The sequence below is a fragment of the Ambystoma mexicanum genome, unplaced genomic scaffold (genome assembly GCF_040938575.1).
Source record: "Ambystoma mexicanum isolate Mex_15411 unplaced genomic scaffold, UKY_AmexF1_1 Mex_scaf48, whole genome shotgun sequence".
Lineage (NCBI taxonomy): Eukaryota > Metazoa > Chordata > Amphibia > Caudata > Ambystomatidae > Ambystoma > Ambystoma mexicanum.
The window spans coordinates 1,566,112-1,590,545 of NW_027182464.1; the positions used below are offsets into that span (position 1 = coordinate 1,566,112).

General features: G+C 44.0%; 4 non-coding genes across 4 annotated transcripts; all 4 read left to right on the forward strand.

Moving 5' to 3' along the window:
- The first annotated feature begins 2,559 nt into the window (after nucleotides 1-2,559).
- On the forward strand, nucleotides 2,560-2,666 carry LOC138560732 (U6 spliceosomal RNA). The gene has a single exon (XR_011299198.1). It is a non-coding gene; the product is annotated as a U6 spliceosomal RNA (small nuclear RNA).
- A 5,350-nt stretch (nucleotides 2,667-8,016) lies between these two features.
- LOC138560733 (U6 spliceosomal RNA) lies at nucleotides 8,017-8,123 on the forward strand. The gene has a single exon (XR_011299199.1). It is a non-coding gene; the product is annotated as a U6 spliceosomal RNA (small nuclear RNA).
- A 5,363-nt stretch (nucleotides 8,124-13,486) lies between these two features.
- LOC138560734 (U6 spliceosomal RNA) lies at nucleotides 13,487-13,593 on the forward strand. The gene has a single exon (XR_011299200.1). It is a non-coding gene; the product is annotated as a U6 spliceosomal RNA (small nuclear RNA).
- A 5,374-nt stretch (nucleotides 13,594-18,967) lies between these two features.
- LOC138560735 (U6 spliceosomal RNA) lies at nucleotides 18,968-19,074 on the forward strand. Its single transcript, XR_011299201.1, has one exon. It is a non-coding gene; the product is annotated as a U6 spliceosomal RNA (small nuclear RNA).
- The last annotated feature ends 5,360 nt before the right edge of the window (nucleotides 19,075-24,434 follow it).

The window sequence follows — 24,434 nt, forward strand, 5'->3', positions numbered from 1 at the left end:
TTTTCCAGGCTTTTTGTTTCATTTCTTAACAGATCCATTCCTATGTACCTCAGCAAAACATGTACTAATATTGGAATGAAAATGGGAAAATAGAATTGGCCCCTGCTTCAAAGGATGACACGCACATTCGTAAAGCATTCACTATTTTTGGCACACGACAGGACAGAAACTTTCTTAATCTGCAAGTATTTATTTTTTAATACATCTTTTTTTAATGAAGATTGAAATTGTATTTTCATACATAATACACGACAACACAATACATTTTGGGCCAAATTCAACACTAATGCCTCGGGAGACTTTTACTTGTGAGTCCTATTGACTGAATGAACAGCCCCATCTCCTTCAATTTCTTGACTTGTACTTTTAGAAGTGGCACGCTGCTTTTGTTTTTTATCCCATTCTACCAAACTGAGTATTATCACTTTTCCTCTTGTTGTGCACTCCAGCGTCAACTGCTTTAAGGAGCTATTTGCAAACATCGCTCTGAACTACAGCTTTACTTGCTTCTAGGCCTTAATCTTTAATTGTGGCTTAGCAGTGTACTCCGGATTTGGCTGCTTTTAGTTGGTTAATTCTTTTTTTATTTCTGTAACTTTCAAACAGTCCGATTGTGAAATACCATTGTCACAATGTGCTGCAGTGCAGGAAAACTTAAAATGAATGGTAGGGAGAGGAAGAGGGAGGGGGGGGTTATGGGGGATGGGAAGGAGGGAGGGAGGGAGGGAGGAGAGAGAGACAGAGAGAGAGAAAACAAAGAAAATATGGTTTTCGGTGGCTATGTGTTTGCATGGAAAAGATTTTAGGCTTTTAATCATGTGGAAAGGGGCTCTGTGGCTGGCATGGCAGCCTGTTGATGCTTTGTTGAGTTGCTTGGAACATGCAAGGAAGGAGACCTGAAGCACTCCCGACCAGGTTGCATGTCTCCAAGTTACTGAAATCCCACAGACCTTCTCCCCGTGCCACAAAGTTCTGGGAGATGAGCTCTGCAGTTGTTCCCCACAAGTCGCCAAGCTCCCCAGATTTACTTTCTCAGAGTTGCTAGTTACTGCTACCCTACCTCGACCACTATATTTTGCCCAGATACTTGCTACTGTGGAGTAAGCAGGGGTAAGAAAGAGAGCGAGGGGGTTTGCCTATGCAAATCATCTGCCAGGATCCTACCTGGGAGGTCATTCCATCTCACCAGCTGACACCTGGGCAGCGGCAGGTAATTTGGAGAACAGATATATACGGACAGGCCACAAAGCAAAGGCTGAGCTGTTGATTGAGGATCCCTTTTGCCATGTCTCCCCAAGTTACAGAGGTCCAGAAAATTCCACCCTCAGCTCTCATAGAGAGGTCCTTGGCCGATCGTGGCCGATCAGAGGAGGGAAGTGTCGGAGGTGACTGCACACTGCCTCACCTTCACTGCTTTCTACAGTGGTAATGCTTTTGCAGAAGGGGCCTGTACAAGTGATTTTGTTCTGCGCTGTGGGAAAGTGACATTTATCCACTGACATTAACCAAACTACTTGCGCTGTTCAACGCACATGCATGCAGAGAAATAATGTTATGTTTTTTGGGGAAGATCTAGAGGGTCCTGCTGATGATTCTTTTAAGCTGTCTGCTACTCTTGCTTTTACATAGAGTCTTCCCTGCCCAGGAATGTTTAAGGTATACTGTATGTCCCTCCCTTACAATGAAAACTCTGTTGAAAGCACAGAGGTACATAGGAATGGATCTGTTAAGAAATGAGACAAAAAGCCTGGAAAATGTAGAAACAGGTAGTATTTGGACTTAGCACATTTGACTGTGAGTTAGTTTATTGTATCAGTTGACCCACTGACCCCCTTACCTTTTGTGTAATACTTTTGCTCTCAGTGGGGTTGCCCAAAGTTCCCTTCTTAAAGCGGCTTTCTTATAAAAAAATCCTAGACCTGCTTTTTGTGGCACACATGCCTCATATCCCGTTGCAGTTGATAAAGTCACATCATCTCCCACCAGTACAAGCTGTAAAAGATTTCCAGGGCTTATCCAAGCAAACTAGACGTGGGTCGAAGGTTGAGCAATCCTTAAATCAGCAGCAAAGTTAAAATTGAAATCAGCCTCAGAATCCTTTATAGGATGGTCCAACATCTGTTGCTTACAGGGCTCAATCGGACAGCCTCTGGTGCTGACTCCTTAAGCCACCTCCTGTTTTTGCCTTGTCCTTGATACAGCCATGGGCCCACATACACTCAGAGGTACCGAGTTTTTCTCATGTCTATTGGGTCTATTGTGATGCTCTCAGGCTTGTATGACCCAGCCATTGTGATGGGGAGGGGGTTTTCATTTTGCAAGCACCCTGGACCATTAATCTTTATATCTTTAAATATAATTGGCATTAAACTAAAACCCTTTAGGGCCAGATCAATACAGCAGCAAAGAATGCTTATTCGTTGTTGTTTGCCTCTTCATTTCATACCACCCGATATCTAAATGGTGTTTGGACTTTCTGCCCTCTGAAATAAGGACATTTGGTATGGCAAACCTTTGACCAGAGGTCCTAATCAATGGTTTGATTGACTCTCCCTTTGCGCTTGCTTCTGCAACACATGTACTAATATTGGAATGATAATGGGAAATTTAAATCGGCCCCTGCTCTAAAGGATGACACGCACATTCGTAAAGCATTCACTATTTTTGGAACATGACTGGACAGAAACTTTCTTAATTTGCAAGTGTTGATTTTTTAATAGATCTTTCTTTATTGAAGATTGAAATTGTATGTTCATTCATATTACACGACAACACAATGCATTTTGCGCCAAATTCAACACTAATGCCTCAGGAGCCTTTTACTTGTGAGTCCTCTTGACTGAATGAACAGCCCCGTCCCCTTCAATTTCTTGACTTGTACTTTTACAAGTGGCACGCTTCTTTTGTTTTTTTTTATCCCATTCTACCAAACTCAGTATTATCACTTTCCCCCTTGTTGTGCACTCCAGCGTAAACTGCTTTAAGGTGCTATTTGCAAATATCGCTCTGAACTACAGCTTTACTTGCTTCTGGGCCTTAATCTTTAAATGGGGCTGAGCAGTGTACTCCGGGTTTGGCTGCTTTTAGTTGGTTGATTTCTTTTTTGATTTCTGTAACTTTCAAACAGTCCCATTGTGAAATACCATTGCCACAATGTGCTGCAGTGCATGAAAACTTAAAATTAATGGTAGGGAGAGGGAGAGGGGCTGGGGGGAAGAGAGAGTGCTTTGCGAGGGAAGGAGACAGGGAGGAGAGAGAGAGAAAACAAAGAAAATATGGTATTTGGGGGCTATGTATTTGCATGGAAAAGATTTTAGCCTTTTAATCAAGTGGAAAGGGGCTCTGTGGTTGGTATCTCAGCCTGTTGATGCTTTGTTGAGTTGCTTGGAACATGCAAGGAAGGAGACCTGAAGCACTCCCGACCAGGTTGCATGTCTCCAAGTTACTGAAATCCAACAGACCTCCTCCCTGTGCCACAAACTTCTGGGCACTGAGCTCTGCAGTTGTTCCCCACAGGTCGCCAAGTGTCCCAGATTTACTTTCTCAGAGTTGCTAGTTACTGCTACCCCACCTCGACCACTATATTTTCCCCAGATACTTGCTACTGTGGAGTAAGCAGGGCTAAGAGAGAGGGAGAGGGGGTGTGCCTATGCAAATCATCTGCCAGTATGCTTCCTGGGAGGTCATTCCATCTCACCATCTGACACCTGGGCAGCGGCAGGTAATTTGGAGAACAGACATATTCGGACAGGCCACAGAGCAAAAGCTGGGCCGTTGATTGAGGATCCCTTTAGCCATGTCTCCCTAAGTTACTGAGGTCCAGAAAAATTCCACCCTCAGCTCTTATAGAGAGGTCCTTGGCCGATCGTGGCCGATCAGGGTCGGGGGTGGGGGGACTGCACACTGCCTCACCTTTTCACTGCTTTCTACAGCGGTAATGCTTTTGCAGAAGGGGCCTGTACAAGTGATTTTGTCTGCGCTGTGGGAAAGTGACATTTATCCACTGACATTAACCAAATTACTTGTGCTGTTCAACGCACATACATGCATAGAAATCATGTTATGTTTTTTGGGGAAGGTCTAGAGGGTCCTGCTGATGATTTATTAAGCTGTCTGCTACTCTTGCTTTTACATAGTCTTCCCTGCCCAGGCATGTTTAAGGCATACTGTATGTCCCTCCATTACAATGAAAACTCTGTTGAAAGCACAGAGGTACATAGGAGTGGATCTGTTAAGAACTGAAACAAAAAGCCTGGAAAAATGTCGAAACGCGTAGGATTTGGACTTACAATTAAATGACTCACATTCAGATGTGCTATCCCTTGCCCCCCTGACCCCCTTTCCTTTTGTGTAATCCTTTTGTTCTCAGTAGGGTTTTCCAAAGTGGCTTTCAAATAAAAGATCATAGACCTGCATTTTGTGGCACACATGCCTCATATCCCGTTGCTCTTGATAAACTCACATCATCTCCCACCAATACAAGCTGTAAAAGATTTTCAGGGCTTAGCCAAGCAAACTAGACGCGGGTCGAAGGTTGAGCAATCCTTTAATCAGCAGCAAAGTTAACATTGAAATAAGCCTCAGAATCTCTTAAAGGATGGTCCAACATCTGTTGCTGGCAGTGCGCAATGGGGCAGCCTGGGTGCTGACACCTTAAGCCATCTCCTATTCTTGCCTTGTCCTTGATCCAGCCATGGGCCCACATGCACTCAGAGGTACAGAGTGTTTCTCATGTCTCTGGGTCTGCTGTGATGCTCTCACTCTTGCATCACCCAGCCATCGTGATGGGGAGAGGGGTGTCGATTTGCAAGCACCGTTGAGCATGAATCTTTTTATCTTTAAATATAATTGGCATTAAACCAAACCCTTTAGGACCAGATCAATAAAGCAGCAAAGAATGCTGATGTATTGCTGTTTGCCGCTTAATTCCATACCATCCGACATCTAAATGGTGTTTGGTCAAACGTTTGCCATATCAAATGTCCTTATGTTAAAGAGCAGAAAGTCCAGAGGTCCTAATCAATGGTTTGGTTGGCTCTCCCTTTGCGCTTGCCTTAAGGCGTCAGCCCGATTGCGCCCTGCAAGCAACCAGTGTTGGCCCATCCTTTAAGAGATTCTGAAGCTGATTTCAATGTTATTTTTGCTGCTGATTTAAGGATTGCTCAACCTTCGGCCCACGTCTAATTTCCTTGGCTATGCCCTTGACATCTTTTACAGCTTGTATTGGTGGGAGATGATGTGAGTTTATCAAGAGCAACGGGATATGAGGCATGTGGGCCATAAAAAACATGTCTAGGATCTTTTTTTATAAGAAAGTCTCTTTAAGTAGGGAACTTTGGACAACACTGCTGAGAGCAAAAGGATTACACAAAAGGTAAGCGGGTCAGTGGGTCAAGGGATAGCACATCTGACTGTGAGTCCGTTTATTGTAAGTCCAAATCCTACCTGTTTCAACATTTTTCCAGGCTTTTTGTTTCATTTCTTAACAGATCCATTCCTATGTACCTCAGCAAAACATGTACTAATATTGGAATGAAAATGGGAAAATAGAATTGGCCCCTGCTTCAAAGGATGACACGCACATTCGTAAAGCATTCACTATTTTTGGCACACGACAGGACAGAAACTTTCTTAATCTGCAAGTATTTATTTTTTAATACATCTTTTTTTAATGAAGATTGAAATTGTATTTTCATACATAATACACGACAACACAATACATTTTGGGCCAAATTCAACACTAATGCCTCGGGAGACTTTTACTTGTGAGTCCTATTGACTGAATGAACAGCCCCATCTCCTTCAATTTCTTGACTTGTACTTTTAGAAGTGGCACGCTGCTTTTGTTTTTTATCCCATTCTACCAAACTGAGTATTATCACTTTTCCTCTTGTTGTGCACTCCAGCGTCAACTGCTTTAAGGAGCTATTTGCAAACATCGCTCTGAACTACAGCTTTACTTGCTTCTAGGCCTTAATCTTTAATTGTGGCTTAGCAGTGTACTCCGGATTTGGCTGCTTTTAGTTGGTTAATTCTTTTTTTATTTCTGTAACTTTCAAACAGTCCGATTGTGAAATACCATTGTCACAATGTGCTGCAGTGCAGGAAAACTTAAAATGAATGGTAGGGAGAGGAAGAGGGAGGGGGGGGTTATGGGGGATGGGAAGGAGGGAGGGAGGGAGGGAGGAGAGAGAGACAGAGAGAGAGAAAACAAAGAAAATATGGTTTTCGGTGGCTATGTGTTTGCATGGAAAAGATTTTAGGCTTTTAATCATGTGGAAAGGGGCTCTGTGGCTGGCATGGCAGCCTGTTGATGCTTTGTTGAGTTGCTTGGAACATGCAAGGAAGGAGACCTGAAGCACTCCCGACCAGGTTGCATGTCTCCAAGTTACTGAAATCCCACAGACCTTCTCCCCGTGCCACAAAGTTCTGGGAGATGAGCTCTGCAGTTGTTCCCCACAAGTCGCCAAGCTCCCCAGATTTACTTTCTCAGAGTTGCTAGTTACTGCTACCCTACCTCGACCACTATATTTTGCCCAGATACTTGCTACTGTGGAGTAAGCAGGGGTAAGAAAGAGAGCGAGGGGGTTTGCCTATGCAAATCATCTGCCAGGATCCTACCTGGGAGGTCATTCCATCTCACCAGCTGACACCTGGGCAGCGGCAGGTAATTTGGAGAACAGATATATACGGACAGGCCACAAAGCAAAGGCTGAGCTGTTGATTGAGGATCCCTTTTGCCATGTCTCCCCAAGTTACAGAGGTCCAGAAAATTCCACCCTCAGCTCTCATAGAGAGGTCCTTGGCCGATCGTGGCCGATCAGAGGAGGGAAGTGTCGGAGGTGACTGCACACTGCCTCACCTTCACTGCTTTCTACAGTGGTAATGCTTTTGCAGAAGGGGCCTGTACAAGTGATTTTGTTCTGCGCTGTGGGAAAGTGACATTTATCCACTGACATTAACCAAACTACTTGCGCTGTTCAACGCACATGCATGCAGAGAAATAATGTTATGTTTTTTGGGGAAGATCTAGAGGGTCCTGCTGATGATTCTTTTAAGCTGTCTGCTACTCTTGCTTTTACATAGAGTCTTCCCTGCCCAGGAATGTTTAAGGTATACTGTATGTCCCTCCCTTACAATGAAAACTCTGTTGAAAGCACAGAGGTACATAGGAATGGATCTGTTAAGAAATGAGACAAAAAGCCTGGAAAATGTAGAAACAGGTAGTATTTGGACTTAGCACATTTGACTGTGAGTTAGTTTATTGTATCAGTTGACCCACTGACCCCCTTACCTTTTGTGTAATACTTTTGCTCTCAGTGGGGTTGCCCAAAGTTCCCTTCTTAAAGCGGCTTTCTTATAAAAAAATCCTAGACCTGCTTTTTGTGGCACACATGCCTCATATCCCGTTGCAGTTGATAAAGTCACATCATCTCCCACCAGTACAAGCTGTAAAAGATTTCCAGGGCTTATCCAAGCAAACTAGACGTGGGTCGAAGGTTGAGCAATCCTTAAATCAGCAGCAAAGTTAAAATTGAAATCAGCCTCAGAATCCTTTATAGGATGGTCCAACATCTGTTGCTTACAGGGCTCAATCGGACAGCCTCTGGTGCTGACTCCTTAAGCCACCTCCTGTTTTTGCCTTGTCCTTGATACAGCCATGGGCCCACATACACTCAGAGGTACCGAGTTTTTCTCATGTCTATTGGGTCTATTGTGATGCTCTCAGGCTTGTATGACCCAGCCATTGTGATGGGGAGGGGGTTTTCATTTTGCAAGCACCCTGGACCATTCATCTTTATATCTTTAAATATAATTGGCATTAAACTAAAACCCTTTAGGGCCAGATCAATACAGCAGCAAAGAATGCTTATTCGTTGTTGTTTGCCTCTTCATTTCATACCACCCGATATCTAAATGGTGTTTGGACTTTCTGCCCTCTGAAATAAGGACATTTGGTATGGCAAACCTTTGACCAGAGGTCCTAATCAATGGTTTGATTGACTCTCCCTTTGCGCTTGCTTCTGCAACACATGTACTAATATTGGAATGATAATGGGAAATTTAAATCGGCCCCTGCTCTAAAGGATGACACGCACATTCGTAAAGCATTCACTATTTTTGGAACATGACTGGACAGAAACTTTCTTAATTTGCAAGTGTTGATTTTTTAATAGATCTTTCTTTATTGAAGATTGAAATTGTATGTTCATTCATATTACACGACAACACAATGCATTTTGCGCCAAATTCAACACTAATGCCTCAGGAGCCTTTTACTTGTGAGTCCTCTTGACTGAATGAACAGCCCCGTCCCCTTCAATTTCTTGACTTGTACTTTTACAAGTGGCACGCTTCTTTTGTTTTTTTTTATCCCATTCTACCAAACTCAGTATTATCACTTTCCCCCTTGTTGTGCACTCCAGCGTAAACTGCTTTAAGGTGCTATTTGCAAATATCGCTCTGAACTACAGCTTTACTTGCTTCTGGGCCTTAATCTTTAAATGGGGCTGAGCAGTGTACTCCGGGTTTGGCTGCTTTTAGTTGGTTGATTTCTTTTTTGATTTCTGTAACTTTCAAACAGTCCCATTGTGAAATACCATTGCCACAATGTGCTGCAGTGCATGAAAACTTAAAATTAATGGTAGGGAGAGGGAGAGGGGCTGGGGGGAAGAGAGAGTGCGGGAGGGTGGGAGGGAGCGAGGGAAGGAGACAGGGAGGAGAGAGAGAGAAAACAAAGAAAATATGGTATTTGGGGGCTATGTATTTGCATGGAAAAGATTTTAGCCTTTTAATCAAGTGGAAAGGGGCTCTGTGGTTGGTATCTCAGCCTGTTGATGCTTTGTTGAGTTGCTTGGAACATGCAAGGAAGGAGACCTGAAGCACTCCCGACCAGGTTGCATGTCTCCAAGTTACTGAAATCCAACAGACCTCCTCCCTGTGCCACAAACTTCTGGGCACTGAGCTCTGCAGTTGTTCCCCACAGGTCGCCAAGTGTCCCAGATTTACTTTCTCAGAGTTGCTAGTTACTGCTACCCCACCTCGACCACTATATTTTCCCCAGATACTTGCTACTGTGGAGTAAGCAGGGCTAAGAGAGAGGGAGAGGGGGTGTGCCTATGCAAATCATCTGCCAGTATGCTTCCTGGGAGGTCATTCCATCTCACCATCTGACACCTGGGCAGCGGCAGGTAATTTGGAGAACAGACATATTCGGACAGGCCACAGAGCAAAAGCTGGGCCGTTGATTGAGGATCCCTTTAGCCATGTCTCCCTAAGTTACTGAGGTCCAGAAAAATTCCACCCTCAGCTCTTATAGAGAGGTCCTTGGCCGATCGTGGCCGATCAGGGTCGGGGGTGGGGGGACTGCACACTGCCTCACCTTTTCACTGCTTTCTACAGCGGTAATGCTTTTGCAGAAGGGGCCTGTACAAGTGATTTTGTCTGCGCTGTGGGAAAGTGACATTTATCCACTGACATTAACCAAATTACTTGTGCTGTTCAACGCACATACATGCATAGAAATCATGTTATGTTTTTTGGGGAAGGTCTAGAGGGTCCTGCTGATGATTTATTAAGCTGTCTGCTACTCTTGCTTTTACATAGTCTTCCCTGCCCAGGCATGTTTAAGGCATACTGTATGTCCCTCCATTACAATGAAAACTCTGTTGAAAGCACAGAGGTACATAGGAGTGGATCTGTTAAGAACTGAAACAAAAAGCCTGGAAAAATGTCGAAACGCGTAGGATTTGGACTTACAATTAAATGACTCACATTCAGATGTGCTATCCCTTGCCCCCCTGACCCCCTTTCCTTTTGTGTAATCCTTTTGTTCTCAGTAGGGTTTTCCAAAGTGGCTTTCAAATAAAAGATCATAGACCTGCATTTTGTGGCACACATGCCTCATATCCCGTTGCTCTTGATAAACTCACATCATCTCCCACCAATACAAGCTGTAAAAGATTTTCAGGGCTTAGCCAAGCAAACTAGACGCGGGTCGAAGGTTGAGCAATCCTTTAATCAGCAGCAAAGTTAACATTGAAATAAGCCTCAGAATCTCTTAAAGGATGGTCCAACATCTGTTGCTGGCAGTGCGCAATGGGGCAGCCTGGGTGCTGACACCTTAAGCCATCTCCTATTCTTGCCTTGTCCTTGATCCAGCCATGGGCCCACATGCACTCAGAGGTACAGAGTGTTTCTCATGTCTCTGGGTCTGCTGTGATGCTCTCACTCTTGCATCACCCAGCCATCGTGATGGGGAGAGGGGTGTCGATTTGCAAGCACCGTTGAGCATGAATCTTTTTATCTTTAAATATAATTGGCATTAAACCAAACCCTTTAGGACCAGATCAATAAAGCAGCAAAGAATGCTGATGTATTGCTGTTTGCCGCTTAATTCCATACCATCCGACATCTAAATGGTGTTTGGTCAAACGTTTGCCATATCAAATGTCCTTATGTTAAAGAGCAGAAAGTCCAGAGGTCCTAATCAATGGTTTGGTTGGCTCTCCCTTTGCGCTTGCCTTAAGGCGTCAGCCCGATTGCGCCCTGCAAGCAACCAGTGTTGGCCCATCCTTTAAGAGATTCTGAAGCTGATTTCAATGTTATTTTTGCTGCTGATTTAAGGATTGCTCAACCTTCGGCCCACGTCTAATTTCCTTGGCTATGCCCTTGACATCTTTTACAGCTTGTATTGGTGGGAGATGATGTGAGTTTATCAAGAGCAACGGGATATGAGGCATGTGGGCCATAAAAAACATGTCTAGGATCTTTTTTTATAAGAAAGTCTCTTTAAGTAGGGAACTTTGGACAACACTGCTGAGAGCAAAAGGATTACACAAAAGGTAAGCGGGTCAGTGGGTCAAGGGATAGCACATCTGACTGTGAGTCCGTTTATTGTAAGTCCAAATCCTACCTGTTTCAACATTTTTCCAGGCTTTTTGTTTCATTTCTTAACAGATCCATTCCTATGTACCTCAGCAAAACATGTACTAATATTGGAATGAAAATGGGAAAATAGAATTGGCCCCTGCTTCAAAGGATGACACGCACATTCGTAAAGCATTCACTATTTTTGGCACACGACAGGACAGAAACTTTCTTAATCTGCAAGTATTTATTTTTTAATACATCTTTTTTTAATGAAGATTGAAATTGTATTTTCATACATAATACACGACAACACAATACATTTTGGGCCAAATTCAACACTAATGCCTCGGGAGACTTTTACTTGTGAGTCCTATTGACTGAATGAACAGCCCCATCTCCTTCAATTTCTTGACTTGTACTTTTAGAAGTGGCACGCTGCTTTTGTTTTTTATCCCATTCTACCAAACTGAGTATTATCACTTTTCCTCTTGTTGTGCACTCCAGCGTCAACTGCTTTAAGGAGCTATTTGCAAACATCGCTCTGAACTACAGCTTTACTTGCTTCTAGGCCTTAATCTTTAATTGTGGCTTAGCAGTGTACTCCGGATTTGGCTGCTTTTAGTTGGTTAATTCTTTTTTTATTTCTGTAACTTTCAAACAGTCCGATTGTGAAATACCATTGTCACAATGTGCTGCAGTGCAGGAAAACTTAAAATGAATGGTAGGGAGAGGAAGAGGGAGGGGGGGGTTATGGGGGATGGGAAGGAGGGAGGGAGGGAGGGAGGAGAGAGAGACAGAGAGAGAGAAAACAAAGAAAATATGGTTTTCGGTGGCTATGTGTTTGCATGGAAAAGATTTTAGGCTTTTAATCATGTGGAAAGGGGCTCTGTGGCTGGCATGGCAGCCTGTTGATGCTTTGTTGAGTTGCTTGGAACATGCAAGGAAGGAGACCTGAAGCACTCCCGACCAGGTTGCATGTCTCCAAGTTACTGAAATCCCACAGACCTTCTCCCCGTGCCACAAAGTTCTGGGAGATGAGCTCTGCAGTTGTTCCCCACAAGTCGCCAAGCTCCCCAGATTTACTTTCTCAGAGTTGCTAGTTACTGCTACCCTACCTCGACCACTATATTTTGCCCAGATACTTGCTACTGTGGAGTAAGCAGGGGTAAGAAAGAGAGCGAGGGGGTTTGCCTATGCAAATCATCTGCCAGGATCCTACCTGGGAGGTCATTCCATCTCACCAGCTGACACCTGGGCAGCGGCAGGTAATTTGGAGAACAGATATATACGGACAGGCCACAAAGCAAAGGCTGAGCTGTTGATTGAGGATCCCTTTTGCCATGTCTCCCCAAGTTACAGAGGTCCAGAAAATTCCACCCTCAGCTCTCATAGAGAGGTCCTTGGCCGATCGTGGCCGATCAGAGGAGGGAAGTGTCGGAGGTGACTGCACACTGCCTCACCTTCACTGCTTTCTACAGTGGTAATGCTTTTGCAGAAGGGGCCTGTACAAGTGATTTTGTTCTGCGCTGTGGGAAAGTGACATTTATCCACTGACATTAACCAAACTACTTGCGCTGTTCAACGCACATGCATGCAGAGAAATAATGTTATGTTTTTTGGGGAAGATCTAGAGGGTCCTGCTGATGATTCTTTTAAGCTGTCTGCTACTCTTGCTTTTACATAGAGTCTTCCCTGCCCAGGAATGTTTAAGGTATACTGTATGTCCCTCCCTTACAATGAAAACTCTGTTGAAAGCACAGAGGTACATAGGAATGGATCTGTTAAGAAATGAGACAAAAAGCCTGGAAAATGTAGAAACAGGTAGTATTTGGACTTAGCACATTTGACTGTGAGTTAGTTTATTGTATCAGTTGACCCACTGACCCCCTTACCTTTTGTGTAATACTTTTGCTCTCAGTGGGGTTGCCCAAAGTTCCCTTCTTAAAGCGGCTTTCTTATAAAAAAATCCTAGACCTGCTTTTTGTGGCACACATGCCTCATATCCCGTTGCAGTTGATAAAGTCACATCATCTCCCACCAGTACAAGCTGTAAAAGATTTCCAGGGCTTATCCAAGCAAACTAGACGTGGGTCGAAGGTTGAGCAATCCTTAAATCAGCAGCAAAGTTAAAATTGAAATCAGCCTCAGAATCCTTTATAGGATGGTCCAACATCTGTTGCTTACAGGGCTCAATCGGACAGCCTCTGGTGCTGACTCCTTAAGCCACCTCCTGTTTTTGCCTTGTCCTTGATACAGCCATGGGCCCACATACACTCAGAGGTACCGAGTTTTTCTCATGTCTATTGGGTCTATTGTGATGCTCTCAGGCTTGTATGACCCAGCCATTGTGATGGGGAGGGGGTTTTCATTTTGCAAGCACCCTGGACCATTAATCTTTATATCTTTAAATATAATTGGCATTAAACTAAAACCCTTTAGGGCCAGATCAATACAGCAGCAAAGAATGCTTATTCGTTGTTGTTTGCCTCTTCATTTCATACCACCCGATATCTAAATGGTGTTTGGACTTTCTGCCCTCTGAAATAAGGACATTTGGTATGGCAAACCTTTGACCAGAGGTCCTAATCAATGGTTTGATTGACTCTCCCTTTGCGCTTGCTTCTGCAACACATGTACTAATATTGGAATGATAATGGGAAATTTAAATCGGCCCCTGCTCTAAAGGATGACACGCACATTCGTAAAGCATTCACTATTTTTGGAACATGACTGGACAGAAACTTTCTTAATTTGCAAGTGTTGATTTTTTAATAGATCTTTCTTTATTGAAGATTGAAATTGTATGTTCATTCATATTACACGACAACACAATGCATTTTGCGCCAAATTCAACACTAATGCCTCAGGAGCCTTTTACTTGTGAGTCCTCTTGACTGAATGAACAGCCCCGTCCCCTTCAATTTCTTGACTTGTACTTTTACAAGTGGCACGCTTCTTTTGTTTTTTTTTATCCCATTCTACCAAACTCAGTATTATCACTTTCCCCCTTGTTGTGCACTCCAGCGTAAACTGCTTTAAGGTGCTATTTGCAAATATCGCTCTGAACTACAGCTTTACTTGCTTCTGGGCCTTAATCTTTAAATGGGGCTGAGCAGTGTACTCCGGGTTTGGCTGCTTTTAGTTGGTTGATTTCTTTTTTGATTTCTGTAACTTTCAAACAGTCCCATTGTGAAATACCATTGCCACAATGTGCTGCAGTGCATGAAAACTTAAAATTAATGGTAGGGAGAGGGAGAGGGGCTGGGGGGAAGAGAGAGTGCGGGAGGGTGGGAGGGAGCGAGGGAAGGAGACAGGGAGGAGAGAGAGAGAAAACAAAGAAAATATGGTATTTGGGGGCTATGTATTTGCATGGAAAAGATTTTAGCCTTTTAATCAAGTGGAAAGGGGCTCTGTGGTTGGTATCTCAGCCTGTTGATGCTTTGTTGAGTTGCTTGGAACATGCAAGGAAGGAGACCTGAAGCACTCCCGACCAGGTTGCATGTCTCCAAGTTACTGAAATCCAACAGACCTCCTCCCTGTGCCACAAACTTCTGGGCACTGAGCTCTGCAGTTGTTCCCCACAGGTCGCCAAGTGTCCCAGATTTACTTTCTCAGAGTTGCTAGTTACTGCTACCCCACCTCGACCACTATATTTTCCCCAGATACTTGCTACTGTGGAGTAAGCAGGGCTAAGAGAGAGGGAGAGGGGGTGTGCCTATGCAAATCATCTGCCAGTGTGCTTCCTGGGAGGTCATTCCATCTCACCATCTGACACCTGGGCAGCGGCAGGTAATTTGGAGAACAGACATATTCGGACAGGCCACAGAGCAAAAGCTGGGCCGTTGATTGAGGATCCCTTTAGCCATGTCTCCCTAAGTTACTGAGGTCCAGAAAAATTCCACCCTCAGCTCTTATAGAGAGGTCCTTGGCCGATCGTGGCCGATCAGGGTCGGGGGTGGGGGGACTGCACACTGCCTCACCTTTTCACTGCTTTCTACAGCGGTAATGCTTTTGCAGAAGGGGCCTGTACAAGTGATTTTGTCTGCGCTGTGGGAAAGTGACATTTATCCACTGACATTAACCAAATTACTTGTGCTGTTCAACGCACATACATGCATAGAAATCATGTTATGTTTTTTGGGGAAGGTCTAGAGGGTCCTGCTGATGATTTATTAAGCTGTCTGCTACTCTTGCTTTTACATAGTCTTCCCTGCCCAGGCATGTTTAAGGCATACTGTATGTCCCTCCATTACAATGAAAACTCTGTTGAAAGCACAGAGGTACATAGGAGTGGATCTGTTAAGAACTGAAACAAAAAGCCTGGAAAAATGTCGAAACGCGTAGGATTTGGACTTACAATTAAATGACTCACATTCAGATGTGCTATCCCTTGCCCCCCTGACCCCCTTTCCTTTTGTGTAATCCTTTTGTTCTCAGTAGGGTTTTCCAAAGTGGCTTTCAAATAAAAGATCATAGACCTGCATTTTGTGGCACACATGCCTCATATCCCGTTGCTCTTGATAAACTCACATCATCTCCCACCAATACAAGCTGTAAAAGATTTTCAGGGCTTAGCCAAGCAAACTAGACGCGGGTCGAAGGTTGAGCAATCCTTTAATCAGCAGCAAAGTTAACATTGAAATAAGCCTCAGAATCTCTTAAAGGATGGTCCAACATCTGTTGCTGGCAGTGCGCAATGGGGCAGCCTGGGTGCTGACACCTTAAGCCATCTCCTATTCTTGCCTTGTCCTTGATCCAGCCATGGGCCCACATGCACTCAGAGGTACAGAGTGTTTCTCATGTCTCTGGGTCTGCTGTGATGCTCTCACTCTTGCATCACCCAGCCATCGTGATGGGGAGAGGGGTGTCGATTTGCAAGCACCGTTGAGCATGAATCTTTTTATCTTTAAATATAATTGGCATTAAACCAAACCCTTTAGGACCAGATCAATAAAGCAGCAAAGAATGCTGATGTATTGCTGTTTGCCGCTTAATTCCATACCATCCGACATCTAAATGGTGTTTGGTCAAACGTTTGCCATATCAAATGTCCTTATGTTAAAGAGCAGAAAGTCCAGAGGTCCTAATCAATGGTTTGGTTGGCTCTCCCTTTGCGCTTGCCTTAAGGCGTCAGCCCGATTGCGCCCTGCAAGCAACCAGTGTTGGCCCATCCTTTAAGAGATTCTGAAGCTGATTTCAATGTTATTTTTGCTGCTGATTTAAGGATTGCTCAACCTTCGGCCCACGTCTAATTTCCTTGGCTATGCCCTTGACATCTTTTACAGCTTGTATTGGTGGGAGATGATGTGAGTTTATCAAGAGCAACGGGATATGAGGCATGTGGGCCATAAAAAACATGTCTAGGATCTTTTTTTATAAGAAAGTCTCTTTAAGTAGGGAACTTTGGACAACACTGCTGAGAGCAAAAGGATTACACAAAAGGTAAGCGGGTCAGTGGGTCAAGGGATAGCACATCTGACTGTGAGTCCGTTTATTGTAAGTCCAAATCCTACCTGTTTCAACATTTTTCCAGGCTTTTTGTTTCATTTCTTAACAGATCCATTCCTATGTACCTCAGCAAAACATGTACTAATATTGGAATGAAAATGGGAAAATAGAATTGGCCCCTGCTTCAAAGGATGACACGCACATTCGTAAAGCATTCACTATTTTTGGCACACGACAGGACAGAAACTTTCTTAATCTGCAAGTATTTATTTTTTAATACATCTTTTTTTAATGAAGATTGAAATTGTATTTTCATACATAATACACGACAACACAATACATTTTGGGCCAAATTCAACACTAATGCCTCGGGAGACTTTTACTTGTGAGTCCTATTGACTGAATGAACAGCCCCATCTCCTTCAATTTCTTGACTTGTACTTTTAGAAGTGGCACGCTGCTTTTGTTTTTTATCCCATTCTACCAAACTGAGTATTATCACTTTTCCTCTTGTTGTGCACTCCAGCGTCAACTGCTTTAAGGAGCTATTTGCAAACATCGCTCTGAACTACAGCTTTACTTGCTTCTAGGCCTTAATCTTTAATTGTGGCTTAGCAGTGTACTCTGGATTTGGCTGCTTTTAGTTGGTTAATTCTTTTTTTATTTCTGTAACTTTCAAACAGTCCGATTGTGAAATACCATTGTCACAATGTGCTGCAGTGCAGGAAAACTTAAAATGAATGGTAGGGAGAGGAAGAGGGAGGGGGGGGTTATGGGGGATGGGAAGGAGGGAGGGAGGGAGGGAGGGAGGGAGGGAGGAGAGAGAGACAGAGAGAGAGAAAACAAAGAAAATATGGTTTTCGGTGGCTATGTGTTTGCATGGAAAAGATTTTAGGCTTTTAATCATGTGGAAAGGGGCTCTGTGGCTGGCATGGCAGCCTGTTGATGCTTTGTTGAGTTGCTTGGAACATGCAAGGAAGGAGACCTGAAGCACTCCCGACCAGGTTGCATGTCTCCAAGTTACTGAAATCCCACAGACCTTCTCCCGTGCCACAAAGTTCTGGGAGATGAGCTCTGCAGTTGTTCCCCACAAGTCGCCAAGCTCCCCAGATTTACTTTCTCAGAGTTGCTAGTTACTGCTACCCTACCTCGACCACTATATTTTGCCCAGATACTTGCTACTGTGGAGTAAGCAGGGGTAAGAAAGAGAGCGAGGGGGTTTGCCTATGCAAATCATCTGCCAGGATCCTACCTGGGAGGTCATTCCATCTCACCAGCTGACACCTGGGCAGCGGCAGGTAATTTGGAGAACAGATATATACGGACAGGCCACAAAGCAAAGGCTGAGCTGTTGATTGAGGATCCCTTTTGTCATGTCTCCCCAAGTTACAGAGGTCCAGAAAATTCCACCCTCAGCTCTCATAGAGAGGTCCTTGGCCGATCGTGGCCGATCAGAGGAGGGAAGTGTCGGAGGTGACTGCACACTGCCTCACCTTCACTGCTTTCTACAGTGGTAATGCTTTTGCAGAAGGGGCCTGTACAAGTGATTTTGTTCTGCGCTGTGGGAAAGTGACATTTATCCACTGACATTAACCAAACTACTTGCGCTGTTCAACGCACATGCATGCAGAGAAATAATGTTATGTTTTTTGGGGAAGATCTAGAGGGTCCTGCTGATGATTCTTTTAAGCTGTCTGCTACTCTTGCTTTTACATAGAGTCTTCCCTGCCCAGGAATGTTTAAGGTATACTGTATGTCCCTCCCTTACAATGAAAACTCTGTTGAAAGCACAGAGGTACATAGGAATGGATCTGTTAAGAAATGAGACAAAAAGCCTGGAAAATGTAGAAACAGGTAGTATTTGGACTTAGCACATTTGACTGTGAGTTAGTTTATTGTATCAGTTGACCCACTGACCCCCTTACCTTTTGTGTAATACTTTTGCTCTCAGTGGGGTTGCCCAAAGTTCCCTTCTTAAAGCGGCTTTCTTATAAAAAAATCCTAGACCTGCTTTTTGTGGCACACATGCCTCATATCCCGTTGCAGTTGATAAAGTCACATCATCTCCCACCAGTACAAGCTGTAAAAGATTTCCAGGGCTTATCCAAGCAAACTAGACGTGGGTCGAAGGTTGAGCAATCCTTAAATCAGCAGCAAAGTTAAAATTGAAATCAGCCTCAGAATCCTTTATAGGATGGTCCAACATCTGTTGCTTACAGGGCTCAATCGGACAGCCTCTGGTGCTGACTCCTTAAGCCACCTCCTGTTTTTGCCTTGTCCTTGATACAGCCATGGGCCCACATACACTCAGAGGTACCGAGTTTTTCTCATGTCTATTGGGTCTATTGTGATGCTCTCAGGCTTGTATGACCCAGCCATTGTGATGGGGAGGGGGTTTTCATTTTGCAAGCACCCTGGACCATTAATCTTTATATCTTTAAATATAATTGGCATTAAACTAAAACCCTTTAGGGCCAGATCAATACAGCAGCAAAGAATGCTTATTCGTTGTTGTTTGCCTCTTCATTTCATACCACCCGATATCTAAATGGTGTTTGGACTTTCTGCCCTCTGAAATAAGGACATTTGGTATGGCAAACCTTTGACCAGAGGTCCTAATCAATGGTTTGATTGACTCTCCCTTTGCGCTTGCTTCTGCAACACATGTACTAATATTGGAATGATAATGGGAAATTTAAATCGGCCCCTGCTCTAAAGGATGACACGCACATTCGTAAAGCATTCACTATTTTTGGAACATGACTGGACAGAAACTTTCTTAATTTGCAAGTGTTGATTTTTTAATAGATCTTTCTTTATTGAAGATTGAAATTGTATGTTCATTCATATTACACGACAACACAATGCATTTTGCGCCAAATTCAACACTAATGCCTCAGGAGCCTTTTACTTGTGAGTCCTCTTGACTGAATGAACAGCCCCGTCCCCTTCAATTTCTTGACTTGTACTTTTACAAGTGGCACGCTTCTTTTGTTTTTTTTTATCCCATTCTACCAAACTCAGTATTATCACTTTCCCCCTTGTTGTGCACTCCAGCGTAAACTGCTTTAAGGTGCTATTTGCAAATATCGCTCTGAACTACAGCTTTACTTGCTTCTGGGCCTTAATCTTTAAATGGGGCTGAGCAGTGTACTCCGGGTTTGGCTGCTTTTAGTTGGTTGATTTCTTTTTTGATTTCTGTAACTTTCAAACAGTCCCATTGTGAAATACCATTGCCACAATGTGCTGCAGTGCATGAAAACTTAAAATTAATGGTAGGGAGAGGGAGAGGGGCTGGGGGGAAGAGAGAGTGCGGGAGGGTGGGAGGGAGCGAGGGAAGGAGACAGGGAGGAGAGAGAGAGAAAACAAAGAAAATATGGTATTTGGGGGCTATGTATTTGCATGGAAAAGATTTTAGCCTTTTAATCAAGTGGAAAGGGGCTCTGTGGTTGGTATCTCAGCCTGTTGATGCTTTGTTGAGTTGCTTGGAACATGCAAGGAAGGAGACCTGAAGCACTCCCGACCAGGTTGCATGTCTCCAAGTTACTGAAATCCAACAGACCTCCTCCCTGTGCCACAAACTTCTGGGCACTGAGCTCTGCAGTTGTTCCCCACAGGTCGCCAAGTGTCCCAGATTTACTTTCTCAGAGTTGCTAGTTACTGCTACCCCACCTCGACCACTATATTTTCCCCAGATACTTGCTACTGTGGAGTAAGCAGGGCTAAGAGAGAGGGAGAGGGGGTGTGCCTATGCAAATCATCTGCCAGTATGCTTCCTGGGAGGTCATTCCATCTCACCATCTGACACCTGGGCAGCGGCAGGTAATTTGGAGAACAGACATATTCGGACAGGCCACAGAGCAAAAGCTGGGCCGTTGATTGAGGATCCCTTTAGCCATGTCTCCCTAAGTTACTGAGGTCCAGAAAAATTCCACCCTCAGCTCTTATAGAGAGGTCCTTGGCCGATCGTGGCCGATCAGGGTCGGGGGTGGGGGGACTGCACACTGCCTCACCTTTTCACTGCTTTCTACAGCGGTAATGCTTTTGCAGAAGGGGCCTGTACAAGTGATTTTGTCTGCGCTGTGGGAAAGTGACATTTATCCACTGACATTAACCAAATTACTTGTGCTGTTCAACGCACATACATGCATAGAAATCATGTTATGTTTTTTGGGGAAGGTCTAGAGGGTCCTGCTGATGATTTATTAAGCTGTCTGCTACTCTTGCTTTTACATAGTCTTCCCTGCCCAGGCATGTTTAAGGCATACTGTATGTCCCTCCATTACAATGAAAACTCTGTTGAAAGCACAGAGGTACATAGGAGTGGATCTGTTAAGAACTGAAACAAAAAGCCTGGAAAAATGTCGAAACGCGTAGGATTTGGACTTACAATTAAATGACTCACATTCAGATGTGCTATCCCTTGCCCCCCTGACCCCCTTTCCTTTTGTGTAATCCTTTTGTTCTCAGTAGGGTTTTCCAAAGTGGCTTTCAAATAAAAGATCATAGACCTGCATTTTGTGGCACACATGCCTCATATCCCGTTGCTCTTGATAAACTCACATCATCTCCCACCAATACAAGCTGTAAAAGATTTTCAGGGCTTAGCCAAGCAAACTAGACGCGGGTCGAAGGTTGAGCAATCCTTTAATCAGCAGCAAAGTTAACATTGAAATAAGCCTCAGAATCTCTTAAAGGATGGTCCAACATCTGTTGCTGGCAGTGCGCAATGGGGCAGCCTGGGTGCTGACACCTTAAGCCATCTCCTATTCTTGCCTTGTCCTTGATCCAGCCATGGGCCCACATGCACTCAGAGGTACAGAGTGTTTCTCATGTCTCTGGGTCTGCTGTGATGCTCTCACTCTTGCATCACCCAGCCATCGTGATGGGGAGAGGGGTGTCGATTTGCAAGCACCGTTGAGCATGAATCTTTTTATCTTTAAATATAATTGGCATTAAACCAAACCCTTTAGGACCAGATCAATAAAGCAGCAAAGAATGCTGATGTATTGCTGTTTGCCGCTTAATTCCATACCATCCGACATCTAAATGGTGTTTGGTCAAACGTTTGCCATATCAAATGTCCTTATGTTAAAGAGCAGAAAGTCCAGAGGTCCTAATCAATGGTTTGGTTGGCTCTCCCTTTGCGCTTGCCTTAAGGCGTCAGCCCGATTGCGCCCTGCAAGCAACCAGTGTTGGCCCATCCTTTAAGAGATTCTGAAGCTGATTTCAATGTTATTTTTGCTGCTGATTTAAGGATTGCTCAACCTTCGGCCCACGTCTAATTTCCTTGGCTATGCCCTTGACATCTTTTACAGCTTGTATTGGTGGGAGATGATGTGAGTTTATCAAGAGCAACGGGATATGAGGCATGTGGGCCATAAAAAACATGTCTAGGATCTTTTTTTATAAGAAAGTCTCTTTAAGTAGGGAACTTTGGACAACACTGCTGAGAGCAAAAGGATTACACAAAAGGTAAGCGGGTCAGTGGGTCAAGGGATAGCACATCTGACTGTGAGTCCGTTTATTGTAAGTCCAAATCCTACCTGTTTCAACATTTTTCCAGGCTTTTTGTTTCATTTCTTAACAGATCCATTCCTATGTACCTCAGCAAAACATGTACTAATATTGGAATGAAAATGGGAAAATAGAATTGGCCCCTGCTTCAAAGGATGACACGCACATTCGTAAAGCATTCACTATTTTTGGCACACGACAGGACAGAAACTTTCTTAATCTGCAAGTATTTATTTTTTAATACATCTTTTTTTAATGAAGATTGAAATTGTATTTTCATACATAATACACGACAACACAATACATTTTGGGCCAAATTCAACACTAATGCCTCGGGAGACTTTTTACTTGTGAGTCCTATTGACTGAATGAACAGCCCCATCTCCTTCAATTTCTTGACTTGTACTTTTAGAAGTGGCACGCTGCTTTTGTTTTTTATCCCATTCTACCAAACTGAGTATTATCACTTTTCCTCTTGTTGTGCACTCCAGCGTCAACTGCTTTAAGGAGCTATTTGCAAACATCGCTCTGAACTACAGCTTTACTTGCTTCTAGGCCTTAATCTTTAATTGTGGCTTAGCAGTGTACTCCGGATTTGGCTGCTTTTAGTTGGTTAATTCTTTTTTTATTTCTGTAACTTTCAAACAGTCCGATTGTGAAATACCATTGTCACAATGTGCTGCAGTGCAGGAAAACTTAAAATGAATGGTAGGGAGAGGAAGAGGGAGGGGGGGGTTATGGGGGATGGGAAGGAGGGAGGGAGGGAGGGAGGAGAGAGAGACAGAGAGAGAGAAAACAAAGAAAATATGGTTTTCGGTGGCTATGTGTTTGCATGGAAAAGATTTTAGGCTTTTAATCATGTGGAAAGGGGCTCTGTGGCTGGCATGGCAGCCTGTTGATGCTTTGTTGAGTTGCTTGGAACATGCAAGGAAGGAGACCTGAAGCACTACCAGGTTGCATGTCTCCAAGTTACTGAAATCCCACAGACCTTCTCCCCGTGCCACAAAGTTCTGGGAGATGAGCTCTGCAGTTGTTCCCCACAAGTCGCCAAGCTCCCCAGATTTACTTTCTCAGAGTTGCTAGTTACTGCTACCCTACCTCGACCACTATATTTTGCCCAGATACTTGCTACTGTGGAGTAAGCAGGGGTAAGAAAGAGAGCGAGGGGGTTTGCCTATGCAAATCATCTGCCAGGATCCTACCTGGGAGGTCATTCCATCTCACCAGCTGACACCTGGGCAGCGGCAGGTAATTTGGAGAACAGATATATACGGACAGGCCACAAAGCAAAGGCTGAGCTGTTGATTGAGGATCCCTTTTGCCATGTCTCCCCAAGTTACAGAGGTCCAGAAAATTCCACCCTCAGCTCTCATAGAGAGGTCCTTGGCCGATCGTGGCCGATCAGAGGAGGGAAGTGTCGGAGGTGACTGCACACTGCCTCACCTTCACTGCTTTCTACAGTGGTAATGCTTTTGCAGAAGGGGCCTGTACAAGTGATTTTGTTCTGCGCTGTGGGAAAGTGACATTTATCCACTGACATTAACCAAACTACTTGCGCTGTTCAACGCACATGCATGCAGAGAAATAATGTTATGTTTTTTGGGGAAGATCTAGAGGGTCCTGCTGATGATTCTTTTAAGCTGTCTGCTACTCTTGCTTTTACATAGAGTCTTCCCTGCCCAGGAATGTTTAAGGTATACTGTATGTCCCTCCCTTACAATGAAAACTCTGTTGAAAGCACAGAGGTACATAGGAATGGATCTGTTAAGAAATGAGACAAAAAGCCTGGAAAATGTAGAAACAGGTAGTATTTGGACTTAGCACATTTGACTGTGAGTTAGTTTATTGTATCAGTTGACCCACTGACCCCCTTACCTTTTGTGTAATACTTTTGCTCTCAGTGGGGTTGCCCAAAGTTCCCTTCTTAAAGCGGCTTTCTTATAAAAAAATCCTAGACCTGCTTTTTGTGGCACACATGCCTCATATCCCGTTGCAGTTGATAAAGTCACATCATCTCCCACCAGTACAAGCTGTAAAAGATTTCCAGGGCTTATCCAAGCAAACTAGACGTGGGTCGAAGGTTGAGCAATCCTTAAATCAGCAGCAAAGTTAAAATTGAAATCAGCCTCAGAATCCTTTATAGGATGGTCCAACATCTGTTGCTTACAGGGCTCAATCGGACAGCCTCTGGTGCTGACTCCTTAAGCCACCTCCTGTTTTTGCCTTGTCCTTGATACAGCCATGGGCCCACATACACTCAGAGGTACCGAGTTTTTCTCATGTCTATTGGGTCTATTGTGATGCTCTCAGGCTTGTATGACCCAGCCATTGTGATGGGGAGGGGGTTTTCATTTTGCAAGCACCCTGGACCATTAATCTTTATATCTTTAAATATAATTGGCATTAAACTAAAACCCTTTAGGGCCAGATCAATACAGCAGCAAAGAATGCTTATTCGTTGTTGTTTGCCTCTTCATTTCATACCACCCGATATCTAAATGGTGTTTGGACTTTCTGCCCTCTGAAATAAGGACATTTGGTATGGCAAACCTTTGACCAGAGGTCCTAATCAATGGTTTGATTGACTCTCCCTTTGC